The sequence below is a fragment of the Vipera berus genome (genome assembly GCF_964194415.1).
Source record: "Vipera berus genome assembly, chromosome: 10".
In the NCBI taxonomy this organism is placed as follows: Eukaryota; Metazoa; Chordata; class Lepidosauria; order Squamata; family Viperidae; genus Vipera; species Vipera berus.
The window spans coordinates 20,066,090-20,083,698 of NC_138213.1; the positions used below are offsets into that span (position 1 = coordinate 20,066,090).

General features: G+C 48.3%; 1 protein-coding gene across 1 annotated transcript in view; it reads left to right on the plus strand.

Moving 5' to 3' along the window:
* The first annotated feature begins 6,184 nt into the window (after positions 1-6,184).
* The window catches only part of CHST8 (carbohydrate sulfotransferase 8), a 321,308-nt gene continuing 309,883 nt past the window's right edge, over positions 6,185-17,609 (plus strand). The window contains exon 1 of the mRNA XM_081335812.1: positions 6,185-6,374. The gene's annotated coding sequence lies outside the window, so the exon portion shown is untranslated. The remainder of the gene's footprint in view (positions 6,375-17,609) is intronic.

The window sequence follows — 17,609 nt, forward strand, 5'->3', positions numbered from 1 at the left end:
GTGTTACTAACTTATAAACTGCTGCAATTTACTTAGCAATTGAGGCAAGAAAAGTTGTAAAATGGGGCAAAACTCACTTGACAAATGTCTCACTTAACAACAGAAATTTTGGGCTCAATTGTGGCTGTAAGTCGAGGACTGTCTGTATCATATCCCACTGCAATTCTCTTCTCAGAGGGCTGCCTTTCTCTGCCACCTGCTTCCGTTCTCTGAATCTTTCTTAAAATTCCATGCTTGGAACCGTCAGTTGAGTCTCGCCAAAGCAGCGCAAAGTGGAGCTATTGCTTTATGGGCTTTGAAAACTATACTATTACAAAATGCTACATGATGCTACACAGCTGACTCACATTCAGCTTGTGGTCAGCTACAAATCCAGAATATTTCCTACTACTTTTACCAAGTCAGGAATCACTTCTCTCTTGGTTTCTGGTTTTTTGGTGAAGTGCTGCCTATTCAAGTTCTTAGATTTCATTTTGCTATTTCAGATTAATTCTTCACCTATTTATCTTCCCAGCCTATGATCTTCCCAAGGCCAGACACCCCTCCCCAGTGAGGCAGGCTGGAGGATTGCAGGAAACGGGGTCCTTCTGGCGATGCTCTCCAATTTGCAGAACCTCATTTGGGTAACATTTTGGTCCTTTCAGCTTTAGCGGAACCCCTTTTTATTCCACCAAGCACTTTTTAAAAAAAGAAAGGCAAAACATTCAGAATGCGTTTTCAGCTTCTTGCCATTTTATTACCTGCTTTATTGAGTTTTTATGTGCTGTATTTATTGATACTCTTATTGCTTCTGATTGCATCTTGATGACCATCCTGTTTTCTGTCTCGATTCTGAGCCGCTGTACTTTGTATCATATATTTTTATTATCCAGCTGAGGTTATTTGGCAATTTAAAGCCTAACAAACAAGCAGATCAATAAAGGACCCTGCTGATCCAGGGAGTCAATGTGGAGTTTTGAAGATGCGGTTTTTTGCAGAGGACACCAAGTGGAGAGTCGCAACCCAATTCCTGTGGTCTCTTGGCCTCAGCTTACAGATCTGCTCAAGACAGGAAGGCGGTGCAGAGAATGGGGAGGATGGCCGAAAAGATCATTGGCAGTTCCCTCCCCTCCATCCAGGACAGAAGTGTGGCTTGAGCAAGGTCTGTAAGATTATCTGGGACACTACACATCCTCTTCACAACCTGTTTTCCTTGTTCCCTTCTGGGAGGAGGGGGCTCCGTGGTATCCGCAGCAGAACATCCAGACTCAGCCATAGTTTCATTCCATACAGCATGAACCTTTTGAACTCTCAGGCTTCCTCCTTCCGTTATATATTCAAGATGGAGAGCATTTAATATTTTATTGTTATGTATATGTAGGGGTGCAGGTCTATACATGTTGTATATAGTATGTTTTAGGTTTCTGTCATATATGTGTTTCACTTTGAGAGTGGGCAACTAAATTTCATTTTTGAAGTGTGCCGTTGTGCCCACAGTAAAAAAAAAAAGACAATAAAGGTTATTTTATCTACCTTAAGGGTTTTGGAAAAAGTTTCAACAAATTCCCAGGAAAGAATGAAAACTGCCCAGAGTCTTGCATAGCACCAGAAGGCCAGACAAAAAACATGGGATGGAAACTGATCAAGAAGAGAAGCAACCTGGAACTAAGAAGAAATTTCCTGACAAGTGAGAACAATTAACCAGTGGAACAAATTGCCTTTGGAAATTGTGGGTTCCCCAATACTGAAGCCTTGAAGAAGAGATTGGACAGCCATTTGTCTGAAATGGTATAGGGGGTCTCCTGCTTGAGTAGGGGGTTGGACTAGAAGACCTCTAAGGTCCCTTCCAGCTCTATTCTGATTGATTCCAATTGAATCTCATGATCATTAGCAAGGTTAAGGTGGGTGGATTTCACTCTCCAAATTCCACAGCCAGCACGTGAAGCCTTTTCTGACAACAGATCCTTCCTGATCACAAATCCTGGCTTGTCAATCAGTGTGTGTGTGTCCAAATGTGCATCTCAGTATTGTGTGAATGCAGAGCTATCTTTTACCCACCCCCCTTTCCCAAAACATGCAACGTGGCACACACCTCTGCTCTAGGAGGTGATGGTTCAATTCATGCAGGAACAATTAAAGGGGGAGCAAGGCCCCATCTAAGGCTTGCAGCAAGTATATCTCCTATTGGCACCAGTGTGTTGACTGCCCGCTCCTCATATCCTGAAAAAGCTTGTCTTCTCTCCAGAAGGAAAAATGTGGTCAGCATCTCTGCTCATGGGGTTCCCTAGATTCTGGGCAAAGCACCCCCTTCTCTTCCAGCCCCAAGCACCTCCTTTCAGCCAGCTTCCTCTGCATTTATCCTTCCAGCCATTCCTCACAATAACACCCTCCGGGGGATGGATCTTGGGTTAGTCAGTTGCAAAATGATAAATCAAAATTTAGTTAACTGTTAAAGTGGGAGATGGTATGAAAAGAGAGTTATGTCTGGAATGAAGTACAACCAGTTTGATGAGGTTTTCTGCTTCCAGCTAAGATGTATTTTTCTGCCCAGGTAACTAAAAACAAACTGCAATTCCACCTGGGAATTTCTGGCTTGGGGTTTGAAATGTGTTCCTTGGTCTGGACTCTTTTATCCTGAAGCCGAATGAAAGCAAAACACCATTATGGGTTTGTTTTTGTTTTTAAAAAAGTATAAATGATACCTCCTCCCCTAGAAATTAATTTCCTCTATAGGTGATGAATAATTCAGCAGTTTGTTATGTGGACTATGTCCTGTGGGGGGAAATGCTACATTAAAAAAGATCCTTTTGATCTAAATGCATCTCTTTGGCACAGGCTGCATGTAACAGTTCAAGCAGGAGAGAAGTGCATCTTTCTGGCTCCTGAGCAAATCCCTCTGAGTGGGAGGCCCAATGGTGAGAGCACCTTGGTGCTAACCTCACAGCTCAGAGAGCGGCAAATGAGAGAGACGGGGCAAAGGGGCAGGCATGGCCATGGGATGACGTGAAGAAGTCAAGCTGCCAGCTGAGACTACAGTCAAAACTCCGCCTCCTTTTGATACTAGCTTGATTAAAATGCATACAAAAGGGGTGGAGCCTGAATCTCACATTTGTCATGCTCCCTTCATATTTCCGACCGGGGGGGGGGGGGGGAAGGGTCATTTGGCAACTGTTTCCTCCCTGCAGAAATGGCAAGCTTGAGCCCCAGCGGGTTTTTCCTCCCTTTGCTGTCACTCAAAGCATCCTTTTCCCCCACCTCTCTCCTCCCACTCAGAACACAAGCCGACTCATGTGACCCTTCCCTCAAAAGACCCCCAGACCCCCTCTCTGAGGCCTTCCTTGGTGAGGCTGCAACATGCAAGCTCATTGCTAGGGGGCAGCAAAGAGGCGTGAAGGCTGTTAGGTCTTTGCTGTCAACTAGTGCAGAGATCACCAACCTCTCTCGGTTGGCCAACCGGAGGAAAAGGCAAGGGTAAGCAATTTACATGCACGTGTGCACGCACAGGACTGCGAGCATGCACGCTACGCAAATGGGGCAGGACTTGCACCCGCGTGATACTCACTAGACCTGCCCCATTCTTGTGCAGTGCAGCATCCCATTTTCGCACCCCGTAGCATAGCGGAGGCCCATTTTCGCACTGAGGCGTGGTGGCAGCCCATTTTTGCACCTCGCAGTGTGACATCCTGTTTTTGCACCCTGCGGCCGCAGCACTAGCCCGAGTGGGGGTGTACGCACTGCCCAGCCTGTCCCATGGCCTGTTGGCCAGCAGGCCACTGCCCTATACCAGGCCGCAGCCTACAGGTTGGGGACCCCTGATCTAGTGGAACCCCAGAATGGGATTCTTCTGGGTTCTACACAAGCAGAGGGGGAAATTGCAAGGGATGGTCTGAAACAGGGGTCCCCAACCTATGGGCCGCGGCCTGGGACCAGGCCATGGGCTCTTGGCCAGCAGGCCGCGGAAATGGCTGGCCTGTGCACACGTGTGGGTATGCATTCCCCCTACTCACGCTAGCACCCACAGCCCCATTTAAGCATGTGTGCGGGCGCGAATGGGCCACTAGTCGCCATGGGGGGGCGTGGCTGTTCTTACATGTGCACGCCGCCAGTGCATGCTGCATATGCGAATGGGGCTGCTAGTGCCGCACCAGTGCGTGTGGCCCTGTTTGTGTGCACACACGTGTACCAATTTGGAAACTGCTCTCCTTCCCTCCAGGCCTCCAGCCCAGAACGGTTGGAGACCTCTGGTCTGAAAGACGCAGATAGCAGCCACACTGCTGACTTTATAAACTGCTTAGTGAGGGTTGTAAAGAACTGTAAAGCAGTGTTTAAGTCTAAGAGCTATTGCTATTGTTATCTTAATTGTCCTGACAATCTCCTGTGGACATCCATGGGAGAAAGAGAGAAAGCCAGCCAGCCACTGGAGCTCACTGGGGAAGCCCCCCCACCCTCAGTTGTGTTGCTGGGACTGGGGCTGGCTCAGGAGCGTCAACTGGATGAGCAGGAGGGAGCTGGAGCACCACCCCGGCAGTGGCCTTTCCTTCCTCACTCTATCTGTTCCCCCTTTTGCCACGACTCCTGCTGGGACAGCCGGGAAAAGCTACCAAAAAGGCTACCTGAAAAAGTCTAGGTCGGGGTAGGCAACCTCGGTTCTTTTATGACTCATGGACTTCAACTCCCAGAATTCCTGAGCCAGCATGGGGGAACTATGGCCCCTTCATGACTTGTGGACTTCAACTCCCAGAATCCCTGAGCCAGCATGGCTCTGCTTGGGAATCTCTCCCTTTCCCCTCAGCATGGCTGGCTCAGGAATTCAGGGAGATGAAGTCCACGAGTCATAAAAGAGCCGAGGTTGCCTAGCCCTGGTCTAGGTGGCCACTAGAGACCCACAAAAATATGTGCCGGCCATTCTCTGTCTCTTCAGTGCCATCTTTTGCTCACCTCAATTTCTGCAGGCCGCTAAATCCTCAGTTCAGATTTCCTCTGTCTGCCCATTAAACCGAGGCGTTACTGCCAATGATTTACAATCTCAATTATTACATTACGCAAAGGACTTCAATGGACAGGCATACAAACAAACATCACCCCGAACACTCCCTGAACGTTGGCCTTTTCTTTCTCCCGTCCAGTCTTTAAAAGGCGCGGGAAGCGGACTGCCCGGGGCGTCTCCGCGTCTGGCCCCTCCGTTCCCCGTGAAGCCTTCGGGGGCCTCCAGCCGGGGCTGCTCCGCAAAGGCGGCAGCTGAGAGAAAAAGCCCGAATCCCGCCCGCTTCGCCCCGCCGGAACGGCGGCCTGGCCCTCCGCGGTTTGCCTGGTCGACGGGGCCGAGGAGGCGGGCCCCAGGGGCGCCACCCGGTCGTCACGCCAAGCGGGCCGCGGCGTCCTTTCGTCGCGACCCAAGGGCGCATCATTTGGGTGAGGGGGCGCGAGGGACCCCCGCCCGCGCGGGACCCCAAGCCGTCGCCTGGCCGCCCGCGAGCTCCTCGGGCTAGAACGGCCCCCTGGAGCAAACGGGGCGGCGGGTCTCCTGCCGTCGGCGGGGTCCCCGGCCAGCTCTCCGCCGCGGAGGGAGAAGCGGGGCTAGAGGCAGAGCGGGGCGCTGGGCGGCGCCGGCGGGCCGGGGCGCTGCTCCCTCCGCCGCGCTCCTGCTCCGGACTCCCGAGCGCGCGCCGAAGTTGGCGGCGGCCGCGCCTTCGCGGAACTTGCGACTTCTGGCAACTTTGGGAGGGAGCCGCGTGGCGCTGAGGGGCGGGAAGGCTCGTCGGCGCGGAGTGGGCGAGCGGGCGCGCGGCCCGGCAGGTGCCGCCCGAGGAGGGGAGGGGAGGGGAGGGCCGCGCCACACCTGCGCCCCACCGGCGCCCGCTCGCCCCGGACCTTCCCTCAGCCGAAGCGGCTGGGCGTCCCCGGCGCGCCTTCCCCGCCCGCGCGCCAAGCGCAGCTGACCGGAAGGAGGGCGCCGGGGCGGAGGGCGCCGCTTCAGCCCCCCGCGTCGGCCTGGCGGGGGGTGGGCGGCTTTCCTGCGGGTTGCTATGGCGGAGGCGGAGGGAGGGGCAGGCGGCGGCGGCGGAGGAGGAGGCGGCGGCGGCGGCGGCCTCCTCGGTCTGCCTGCGGCGCGGAGAGCAGCTCTTCGCCGGCAGCTTCCAAGAAGGCGGCGGCAGGCAAGGCAGCCCCGCCCCGCCCCGCCCGCCAGCCCATCCAGCCGCTGCCGGCCCCGGCTCCCCTGGCGCCCGGCTCTTCCGCGCAGGGTCCTCGCTCGCGGCTCGTCCGGCAGGCACGGGAGCCGGGCGGCCGCTGGCCATCGACGGCGAGGGCGGCGGAGGCAGACCGGGCACCGGCGAGATGCGCGGCGCCTGAGCGCTCGGCTGGGGCCAGCGCGGACGGCGGGGCGCCCCACCCAGGTCAGTAGCGGCTCCTTTGCCGGCTCCGGGCCGGCGGCGCTCGCTGCCCTGTCCCGGCCGGCACGCGTCGGGCGGAGGCGGCCAGAGGGCTGTCCGCGGGGCCTGCGGAACTCCGCGCGACCGCTCGCCACGCCTGGCTCCGGGGCCGGGAAAGTCTCCGGTGCGACGGCAGCCCTCGAAGCCGGCCAGCTGCCTTTTGGCCGCAAGTTCGCGCCTGGGGGTGACCCGGGGGGCCGCGAAGCCGAGGCGGGAAGGCGGGGCGGCTTCCGAAGAAAGTTTTTAGCCTCAGCCAGGAAGGGGGGAGGGGGGCGGCAGGCGCCCCGGGAGCTCCCCGCCGACTCGGACCTAAAATCTCCTTTCCGAAGCGCCCAGCCTCCCGTTGCGCGGCTCTTCCTCGGCTCCCGGTCCCCACCCGTGGAGCTGACTGAGCCTTGTGTCGACCACCTCGGGGTGGGCTTGGCGCGGACCGTGGGAAAACTCGCGGGCGGGCGGGCGGGCGGCCGCGTCGGACCGTCTTGCCTCTCAGCCTCTGGGTCGGAGTTGTGCGTTGCGGGTCCAAATTCGGGGACGGGGCGGACGGGATTCCCGAAGGTCAGCAAGACGCCCTTAAGCATCCGCTCTTGGGGCTTGAGAAGGCTTTGGTGTCTCCGTCTGACGGCCGGTCGATTGCGGGATGCGTGTCCCGCAGATTAAGGTCCGGGATGTAGATGCCTTCGCTCTGGACGCTTAGTTGAGTCTTCCCGGTGAAGATCTATCAGATGCTTACCTGCTTAGGGCTGGATGTGGTTGCTTTATTTTTCCAGCTTAGCATATTGTGGGAACCCAGGCTGGTTGGCCACTATGTAACTCAGTATTATATTGCACGAACTTAGAAAATGGGTTGACAAGATAACCGGATTAGGCTTGTCTGAATGCAGCCGATCAATCATTAATTTAAATTAAATGTGGGAAGAATTGATTTAGAAGTCCCTGTTTCCTTTGCTGCCAGGCTAGAGGGAATGGGATGGCAACCAGTTGATATTAGCAGTTTGTTGATAAGTCAGTTCTGGTCTCCTCCATCGGCCTTACTCCTGAGGAAGCCTACTGCATTGCTTCAGACATCCAAGTATGATTACGCACAGACTTACTGAGGTCTACACAGTTTCTATTTAATTTTTCATTCAGCCTTCTGAATCAGAAGCTGCCTCTCAAGGCTCAACTTGTTGAAGGCAGTGGGTGCCTCTGTTTTTCTGCCGTGCACTTTATGAAAAGTGCATTCCGAATGCCAGGACTAGTGCCCAGCTGGGCATATGCCAGTGGGAAGTGCTCCTTTGCCAACTCTGTGAAACTGATTAGGAGCAGGGTGGATATTTTTAAGTGCCACTCAGTGTTTCCCTGTTTTCTTCCATTTGACTTTATGCTGAGAGGCCTTTTGCAGAAATGCAACCTAATTGTTGCACACTCGTCACATCTCATTTTAGCCTTTTCTGTTGTGTACATCCAGCCCATATTTAATGTCACTCAACTTTTGATGTAAGTCCCAGAAAACAGGGCCATTTGATTAAACTGTGATTCAGTTAATGCTTCCCAATCTCGGCAACTTTTAAGATGTGTGGATTTCAACTCCGAGAATGCTGGCTGGGAAATTGTGGGAGTTGAAGTCCAGGCATGCTGGATGGGGAATTCTGGGAGTTAAAGTTCACACATCTTAAATTTTCTGAGGTTGAGAATCACTAACCAAAAGCAGTTCGGGTTTATCTACCCAGTGATCATTTTTATAACCCTGTGCAATGTTCTACCTGGCCACTTCCTGATCCCCCTAAAAATGTGTAGCAGGAGGCAGGAATAGAATTTCCCCCATGTTTGGTAGAAATCTGTGTGAGGATTTGGAGACAGCCCAAGTGAAAAGAGCCCAAAGGGTAAGAAAAAAGCTAAGGCCTCCTATCCCTTTGATGTTTCTCTAAAAATCTTTGCATGATCTGATAGTAAGGGAATCAATGCTCACTGGCTAATCCAATTAGTGATTAATGGGTTGAGTGAAGGAGGTTTACTCATCACTAGAAGTTCAAAGATGCTCAACAGGGTCCTTTGGGAAAAGTGTAAGGATGTGTACCTGATACAAATGTGTTTATCACAGGCTGCAGATTCTTGCAAGATTTATACTCATCAGGTCATAACAATGAAGTCATTGTTTGAACTAGAAAGGCCCTAGATATTTATCAGTCTGGAGCAGAGGTCGGGTGCCTCTCCATAATCGCCAGCAGACACACTGGTTAGTGACCATAATTTTAAACAACTTGCTACACCATCGACGCATGGTCTGTCTTACCCTCTCCTCCTACCTTGCCCTCAAAGCTGACTGTTACACAGTCTGTTGCATCATAGATAGCATGTCATTGTTGGGAAGGGGTATTGGCTGAAATACTACCTCTGAGATCTTGACAGGCCAAACTCAAATACTCTCCTTAAAAATTGCATATCAATATGCACTTTCATAAGATTAAAAATTATATTTGTATCTGATGCACTACGGCACCGTTTGCAAATCCAAAGAATTATGTTGCATTGAAAAATCCCTGCCCTGTTAAGCCTTGTGCCTTCCTGAAAGGTATCAGTGTGACCTTCATTAGGATGTCAGAAGTCCGTAATGATGGCAACACAATGAATGGAACCGAAGGATGGAACCATAGACTTTAGATAATCATGGGTATAATTTCATTCTGAAGCAGACAATTTCTGCAAGAAAATTGCTAAGTCTTGTTTTTGTTTACAAATGGTATATTCTGAATGCACAGTGCATATATTAAACCTATTTAAATTTAGGATTCTCATGATTACAGAACTAAAAATGGAACGTGCTTCTGTTGTCCTTAGTATAAGTGAATTTATTAGGGAATGAATACCGATTTGTTGAGGACAAAAAGGTTTTAAGTAAAAAGAATGCAATATAATCCATAACGGTTGGAAGCCCATTTCATCAACCCTGATTCTAAAATATTTTTTAAAAAGAGGCAGCAGAGCAGTTCCTGCAACCCTTGAAGGTCAGTCAATCCCCATCCTTTGGCATGCTTTGAATTGTAATTTTAGTGTCTCAAATCATGGATGCTTGGATGTTCATCCATGGTCCATTAGTCAGGGGTGTCAAACTGCCGGCCCACGGGCCGGACATGTCATCCGGAAGCCGCGCCCGCCCCATTGCCGGCAATGGCAAAACCATGCCGATCCGTTGCGCAATGTCACGTGACGCCGCAAGTTTGACATGTCTGCACTAGATGGGTCCTAAAGAACCATGATCCTTTTTTGTTTCTAGGGATCTTAATGGGAAGATCTGTTGTAGCTGACTTTTGAGATAAACAAAGAGTTTGCCACGTAGATTTGACTGAAAACTCTTTTCCCTTTCACTGGTGCCTTTTTATGAGTGATGTGATTCCTCTGATCTTGGTGTCTAAATGGGATTTGGACACATCAGCTTGCAGTTAGACTCCGTTGCATCCTGCTCTCCTTCCCTGTGCCAAAAGGTGTCAGCTAGAAGGTACATACAAAAACCTCACTGGTTTTTATGCACAGTATTTGTTCATAAAATGTGCCAAAATGTGTGGATCAACTCTCAGAATTCTTATGCAGTTTATTTTGGCAGCTATGTCCGTGGATGGAGAGACACAGCAGATCTGATTCATAACAGGTGTAGCCCAAATTATTACCAGCAAAAAAAAAACCCAAAAAACTTTTCGAAAGGTGCCAGATACTTCAGGAGAGGCAGCTTTTCTTTGGGGATATTTGCTTCTGTTTAATCTCAACCAGCTGGAACCAGTTTTCTGGAGTGATGCAGGATCGATTTCCTGCAAAAGTGGATCCCACTTACCTATTCTGGCTTGGGTGGCCATTTTGCTCTTCTTCTCCCTCTGGTTCAAAGCTTTGTCTAAATCGTGGTTTTGCAAGGTTTGCTCTTCCCGGATCCTTCCCTCCGGTTCCTTGGTGATCTATTTGGACCTGTTCCCCACTGAATTCTGACTGACTCTGATTCCGTAGCGCCTGACCAGATGCAAGGCGAGCAGAGACAAATCTTGAAGATGCGAAATTTGCATTTGATGCTTGATTTGCAGTGTAATCCATAATTCTTTATTTGATTTCTTTCTATCCATTTATTACCAGTTAGCCTTCTCCGCCAGCCGCCTCCTGCTGTTGCCCTCCTCGAAGTTGCCGAAAGTGGAAGCTTTTTGGCGGCTTCTCAGAAATCTTCCACCTGCAGATCCTACTGATTTCTTTATACGTGAATTTATAATATAGAACTAGCGTAACCGAAGGTGGTCTGAAATTCTGCTGCAAAATGGAGTCCCGATGGAGAAGCAGAGTTTGCTTTCATGCTTTGCCCAGATGTGCCTTGCAGTTTCTCGGATGCGTTCACCCTCCAGGAAGAAGGCTTCTGCTTTTCTGCCTCTTTCTGTTTTAAAGTTCTTCCTAGATTTCTTTAAACGAAGAGTTTTCCCTTATTTTGAACTCCGTATCTTTCCATCCATTTGAAGCCTCCCTGCCCCACATCTTGAGGGGGGCTGCAGATGGCCGAAGAGACGATTGTGCGTATGAAGGACATTTGGCCATGCTTTCAGGCCAGCTCTCACTGGGATTTGAGCTGCAAATAAAATTAATCCTCCTCCTCCTCCTCCTCCTCCTCCTCCTCCTCCTGTCACTGATTTTCTCCAATATTCTGTTTCAGGGGGGAAAAACAATGAAAGCAAATTTTCTTATATCAGATTGGGTGAGAATGAGTAAAGAAAAACAGGAGAAATACTCCACTGAAGTTAGACTGCCTAATCAAATGAAACTCGGTTTGCAAATTTTCATTTGAATCTTCTTTTCTAGATGGATTTTGAATTTGCATTTGCCTTTTTAAAATCATCTCTCTGCTTTCTAATGGTGGGTGATAGAAGTGGGGAAGTCTGAAGTGTGCGGCACTGGAAACCTCCAAGCTGGGGGGAAATCTCACATTTTCCTGCTTCCTCTTGTCTGAAGTTTTGGAGCTGCTTGAAGTGAGAGAAAGAGAATGCACAGCATAAGGTGTAACAGGTTTCTCGGCAGTTTCTATAGACCTAAATGAAAGCAGTCTGAAAAAGAAGATTTAATCTTGTATTTACACACTTCTAGAATGCTTGGAGAGGAGCGGAAGGAATTTGAATTTTTTCTTCTCTTCTGTTGCAACAGAAAACTTTTTTTTCTCAGTGGGAAACTTCCATTGATGCAGATGAGATTTGTATCCCATGCCAAAAACACCTTTGGAAGAAAAGAAGAATTGACAGGTAATGCTGGTAAGGTTTGTTAGGCCAAGGAATGTTATCTTCTCTCAGGATTTGGCAGGCAGCTTAGCTGAGATCCTGGTTGTAGTCTGCCATAAGCAGGTAACTGAGGCCCTGGGCTGGGCTAGTCCCATGTGGCCCTCTCCCTGTGCTGATCTCATGATGCACATGGGTTTCCCATGGGTTTTCCTGGGTTTTCCAAGGCGCTTCAAGAGACGAAGCACCAGATGTGACAATTGGAGCACCACAGAGTGAATCAGACTGACCACAAGTGAGAGCTCTTATTCAAGCCTGTCTCGAAGTGAGAACAGCCAAACACTTCTCAACCTTGTTGAAGATGCCAATGGCTGCTCAGGTAGCCCTGTTGGGTTGGAAGGAGGGAAGGTAGGCCATCCATAGGACCACAGTGAAGAGTATTCATGCAATACAGCAAATAAAGTCGCTTGGAACTGGACTGTGACTGGGCAGGTCCATGTGAGTTGCCTAGAACGCAGAGTCAGGAGGTCGTCTGGCTCTGTTCCCAAGCCTTGGGGGTGGTGTGCCTCTGGAGCCTTGTTGCGTTTGTTTTAGTATGGTTGTTTTTAGTCAGGGCTGCGATATCTTCTTTCTTTTTAAAAACCTATGTATCTCCATTTATGCGTGGGGTGAGCATGCCTGTCACTCACGCAAATGGAGCTCCACATGCCTGTTCTTTGCATGGAACCATTTCCTCTCCCCCCCCCCCCCCCCCGGCCAGTCCACCACAAAACTGGAAAGATAGGGACTGTTAAGTCAGGTTCGCGGATCGATGAGACGCAGGTGTAGGTGTGTGTATAATCTTTATTGGTGGTAGCGTAGCCTGAACTGCCGGACAACGGTTACCTGGGCATGCTTTATACCTGCCCAGGTGAATGCCTGACCAATAGGTTTGAACCCTGGTTTCCCGCTGGCCAGGCGGCCAATCCCTTTAAATCCGGCTTTCCCACCGAAGTAGTTCCTGCACGGAGCTGTCCAGCTCCACGCTTCCTGATGCGGCTGCTACACGTGTATGCCAGCCCAGCATACACTACAGGGACAATTGCTGTAAGCCATCCAGAGTCTTGTGGAATAAGTGGCCATAATAAATTGCAATAAATAAATAAGGTATATTGCTTGATGACACCACAGAAAAGGCAGCTGCTTTCTATGGCCATCGCTGTAAAGGGCTTGGAAAGTTCCTGGAACTGTGCAATTCAGGACGGCTCAGGGCTACACAATCTGACTCCCTTCCCACTTTCTTTCCATCCCATGTCTTTTTCTCAGGAGGAGAAAATACAGCTATTTGCAGGGTGGCGGCGTTGGTGCCATGTAATTACGTAAGTCTCTAAAATTTGTGACTTGTAGCTGCCGGATACCGACATATAGACTGAGTCGGCTAAGTGCGAATCTCCTCCTAAACACAAATTTATTTTGACATTTAATTTGTGAGAGACTGGTGGAGTTATTCTGGCATATATTGGGACCCAGTTAACTGGAATATCTGAGGCAATTTTTTTGTGGTGTTCGGGGTCAGGCTACAACTGTGCAGAAACCTCCAGCAACTGTTCTATTTGACAGTTTGGCTTGGTACATTTTTTCGCTTTTTTAAAAATATGCCTCAGAACAGCAGGCACTTTGGGTCAGCGAGGAAAAAAATACATCTGAAGCGAGAGTTGCCCAGACTCTGAAGAGCAGAGGAAGAAGGTCCCAGTCAAATGAAGGATGTGTCATCGTTGCTAGCAAGAAATGGGTTCTGACACTTCTTGTTCTCAAGAGAAGCTCTCCTGTTTGCCAATGAGTGCTGAGCATCGCCCTGGATGCAGAGAGTCTAAACCCAATGTGGGCTCATGTAGGTACTCCACGGAGGGCATCCCTTGGAGATGGGCCATTCTCACAGCCTCTGCAGCAGGATGACTGTGGGGAAGGTGCAGCAAAGTTAGGCTCCACCTTGAAGTATGCTAGAAAAGAGAGGCTGTGGGAATATCTTGTCTCTGTATGTGGGGATCAGAGCCCTGGATTCCGTTCTTTATGCCACTCATAGAGTACTGTTTTGCACTACCCTGGTGGCCCTGCATGCAGTTGGAGGAACCACTGACCACTAAGAAATCTTCCTAGATTGGAACAACCCTGGCCACATCCTTCCTCTCTTGGTTCTCCTTCTGCCTCATCAATTCCCTTCGCATCTGGAGATTTGCTCTTTGTTCTAAGAAAGAGGTGGGGGACAATGGCCCCTTTATGACTTGTGGACTTCAACTCCCAGAATTCCTGAGCCAGCCATTCTGGGAGTTGAAGTCCACAAGTCATAAAGGGGTCATTGTCCCCCACCCCTGTCCTAGGCGGAGACCTTGAAAAGTTTCTCCATATTGGAGAACAATGCATGGCTTTCCCAGTTAACTGGGCCAAGCCTTGAACATACACGTGGATCAGGAAAGGGGGAAGAGTCTGCAGTGGAGCTCATGAGTGGGGCTTTTCCCACATAAAGAAGTGCATCCTCTGTATATGCGAACGTGTGTGGATCTTCCAATATTCTAGCCATGATCCTCTGAAAGTTTGATTCCTTCATAACCAACCACAGGCTTTCGTGGGGGAGGAAGGTATATCTTGGATAATTAACCCTCCAGGATACCTAATCAATACCAAGCCAATAATGCTGAATAAAAACAAACATATGGCAGATATATAAAAGAATATTAACATGCCCTGTTTTGTCCTCTCTTTCTGGCATCTGAAGATTTATTGTACGCTTGTTCCCAGGGTGAAAAATTTAGACAGCTCCATAATGGAAGGTCAGAGATTAATTATTTATGGAGGGACATCAATCACCCTGTGGAGATGATTTATTTATAAATTCCCGAGCTGTAAGTGAAATGTGAATTCTGATTTTGCCTTAGCTTCTTTCTTACCTTTCATTGATTGTTGAAGAAAATGTGTGTTGCGTAAAATATGTATTGGCTGCTATAATTTCTTTGGAAATTAACAAGAATTCCATATTGGGCTGAATTGGGATAACCTGAAAGACAATGATTTATGCTTATCTTTTCAGTTCTAGCGAGAACACTAAATATTTGCTGGATAATTTGCTGTTAAGGAGGATTTTTTTATTTTAAATTATCTTCCCCTGTCTTCCTCTTCCTTCTTTTTCTCATCAACCTGTAACATTTCTTTAACATGGAGCATAGGCAGAAGAGACAGGATTGTGTTTGATGATAGACATAGCATAAAAAGAAAAGGCTTGAAGAGGGAAGAAGGAAAAATATATTTTTATGTTTTTTAATTGTGATGCTCAGCTTGAAGTTTAAATAGAGAAGAGCTGTTTAGTCTGTAGTAGGTATTCAGGAGGGGTCTGTAGCACTTAATCTGACCAGCAAATTCTATTACAAGGCACAAATCTACACAAAAGCCTATTAAGAAATTCTATTAGTCACAAAAGGTGCTACCAGATTCCTGATTTTAGAGTGGATCTCCGTGTTAGCTGCTCTTCAGCCAAGCTAATAAGATACAGTTCTACCCTCCACCCCGTCCACCACCCTGGTTGGTATCTTTAGAGAAATCTTTTGTTATTCTGAATTTTAAAAATTGCTGTGTTTGTGCTTCCCATCTCTGGTACCCTCTGGGCATTATTGGACCTCAGCATGTCTCCCTCCCCTCACAGCCAGCAGAAACCACGTTCAGGGATGGAGCCTGCAAGTCAAGCCTGCGTTGAAGGGTACAGGGACTCCGCTTCCACCATTATGCAGAAGAGTTTGTCAAGAGGAGCACAGCTGCACTGGGAAGATCCTTCTGCCCAGGAAAACGTGTGGGTGCAATGCCAGGGTGTGAGCCGGATTCGAGTGTCCAGCCCGAGGGCAGCTTCTGAGACCAAGTTTGAACAAGAAGCTCTGCAGAGTATGGCCTATGGATGGGCAGGCTATTGAAGGTCCCCAGAAGAAGGCAGGACTAGCCATTCCCACCCTGCTGTCAAGGAAACCAAGAGGAGCTGCTGAGGTTGTTAGCAGACCCTGCACTTGATTTGAAAATGCTGCCTCTTTTCTGCCAAATGTCACGAATGGATGAAGCTGCACCAGAAGGAAGAAATCCAAGATAGATTCACATTATTTACCTCTCTCCCTCTCCCTCCCCTCCCCCCAACTTACTTTGAGGAGGAAACATGATATATGCACAGAGCCAGACCTTTTCATTGCACAATTAAGAGCCACCTTATCTTTTATGTTCCTGCATGTGTCTAAAAAGCATTTACAGTGAACTAATGGAGGAAGAAGCCTTGCTATATAAACAGCGTTCCGGTTTAGTGGTTTCTGGACAAAAGGAAACGTGGCTCTGTGCAAAGGAAAGGAGCCACTCCTGAAGCAATTGAAGTCCGGACAAACTTGTGGATTGCTTGGTGGAGCTTCAGAAATAGTGATTTTGATGGGGTAAAAATTCCCCCGGAAGAACAAAAGGAAAGTTGCAGATTTCAGTGCTTTTCATAATTACTTGTTTTGTTCCTGTTGCTTGGCTCAGCCACATCCATCCTACTACTCAGTGGCCAGCCAACTTTGGCTTTGTCATTAAGGGCAAGTAAATGTGATTAAGGAAAAGAAGGAGTGTAAGCAATGCAAATGGGGTGTGTGTTTGTATGCTTTGCGTGCTACAAATCTGTGAGGAGCCTGACCTTCCAGAGTATTAGGAAGCCAAGAGGGGAAGATATATAAAACCACTTCACTTCCCCTGGAAAGTTTTTCATTTAGGATGTTATAGCAGGCAAGGATTCACCCAATCATCCTCAGTCATGGTGAAAGGTGAACGGCATCTTATTTATTTTCTTCAGTGGTGGAAATGTCAGGATTAAATTAGCTGTGGAAATGCGAAGAAAGCAGGAGTAAAGAGAGAAAAAAAGATACCAAGGAGAGGAGGAAGAATCAGCCAGGAAGATTATTATTATTATTATTAATTCAATTTCTATACCGCCCTTCTCCCGAAGGACTCAGGGCGGTTAACAGGGCTCTGAGGCCTCGCCATTTTCACCATCCTTTGGTATTATTCATGCCAAGGATAGTCAACATTTGTGTTTGCCATGCTGCCCTCAAGACAATAGTCTCCAGGCATTGCAACACGAATAGCCTGTTCTTACACAAGGGTTGCTGCTTTGCACTATTGATGGTGGTTGAGGAATTGATTTAGCATGAGGTGAACTCAGCTTTGAGATTTAGAAACTGGTTTATGGTTGAGTGTGAATCCAGTCCATTTTACTCCAATTGATCCCTTTCCAATTAAATGGGTCCCAGCAGAGACCAAGCAACACCATGTTGGTGTCTGCACAGATCACATCACATTTAATTCAATGTTTTGAAATTAGGGAGAATTCTTGGTATTTTGAATAAAAAGATTATTCTCCTGAGATAAATTTGGGACCAAAATCAAAGCTATTCTTTATAGGAAAAAATGGAAATTTGCAAGGTTCTCTATGTTAGCATTCCAGTTTTGTTATTAACACTCTAATTCAAAATCTGAATGCTTACAGAGTTGTGATTTTAATCATAGGATTTAAAGCTTCATGTTTTGTTATCCTTTCTTAACTTGTTAATATTCAGCTATGTTGGGCATTGGCTTCTATAATCTACTAGCTCAAGATTCTTGGGAAACTCTGAAAAATGAGATTATAAAAGCCCAGTCTAACACAATTCTACAGAGAAAGAAAGACAAGAACCCCAGACTAAATCAGCATGGTTGCATGAAGAATTATCTGATAAACTGAGGGACAGAAAGGACAGGTATAAACAATGGAAAGAGGGACATATAGCTAAAACATAATACCAGCAAATAGCCTGAATCTGCAAGGATAAAGTCGGGCAAGCTAAGACTCAGAATGAACTTGCAACAAATGTCAAAATACTAAAAAAAAGTTTCAGCATGTGAAAAACAAGAAAAAAGTCAAAGAAATGATCAGTCCACTAATGGGAAAAGATGGCAAGGAGTTGACATGTAGCAG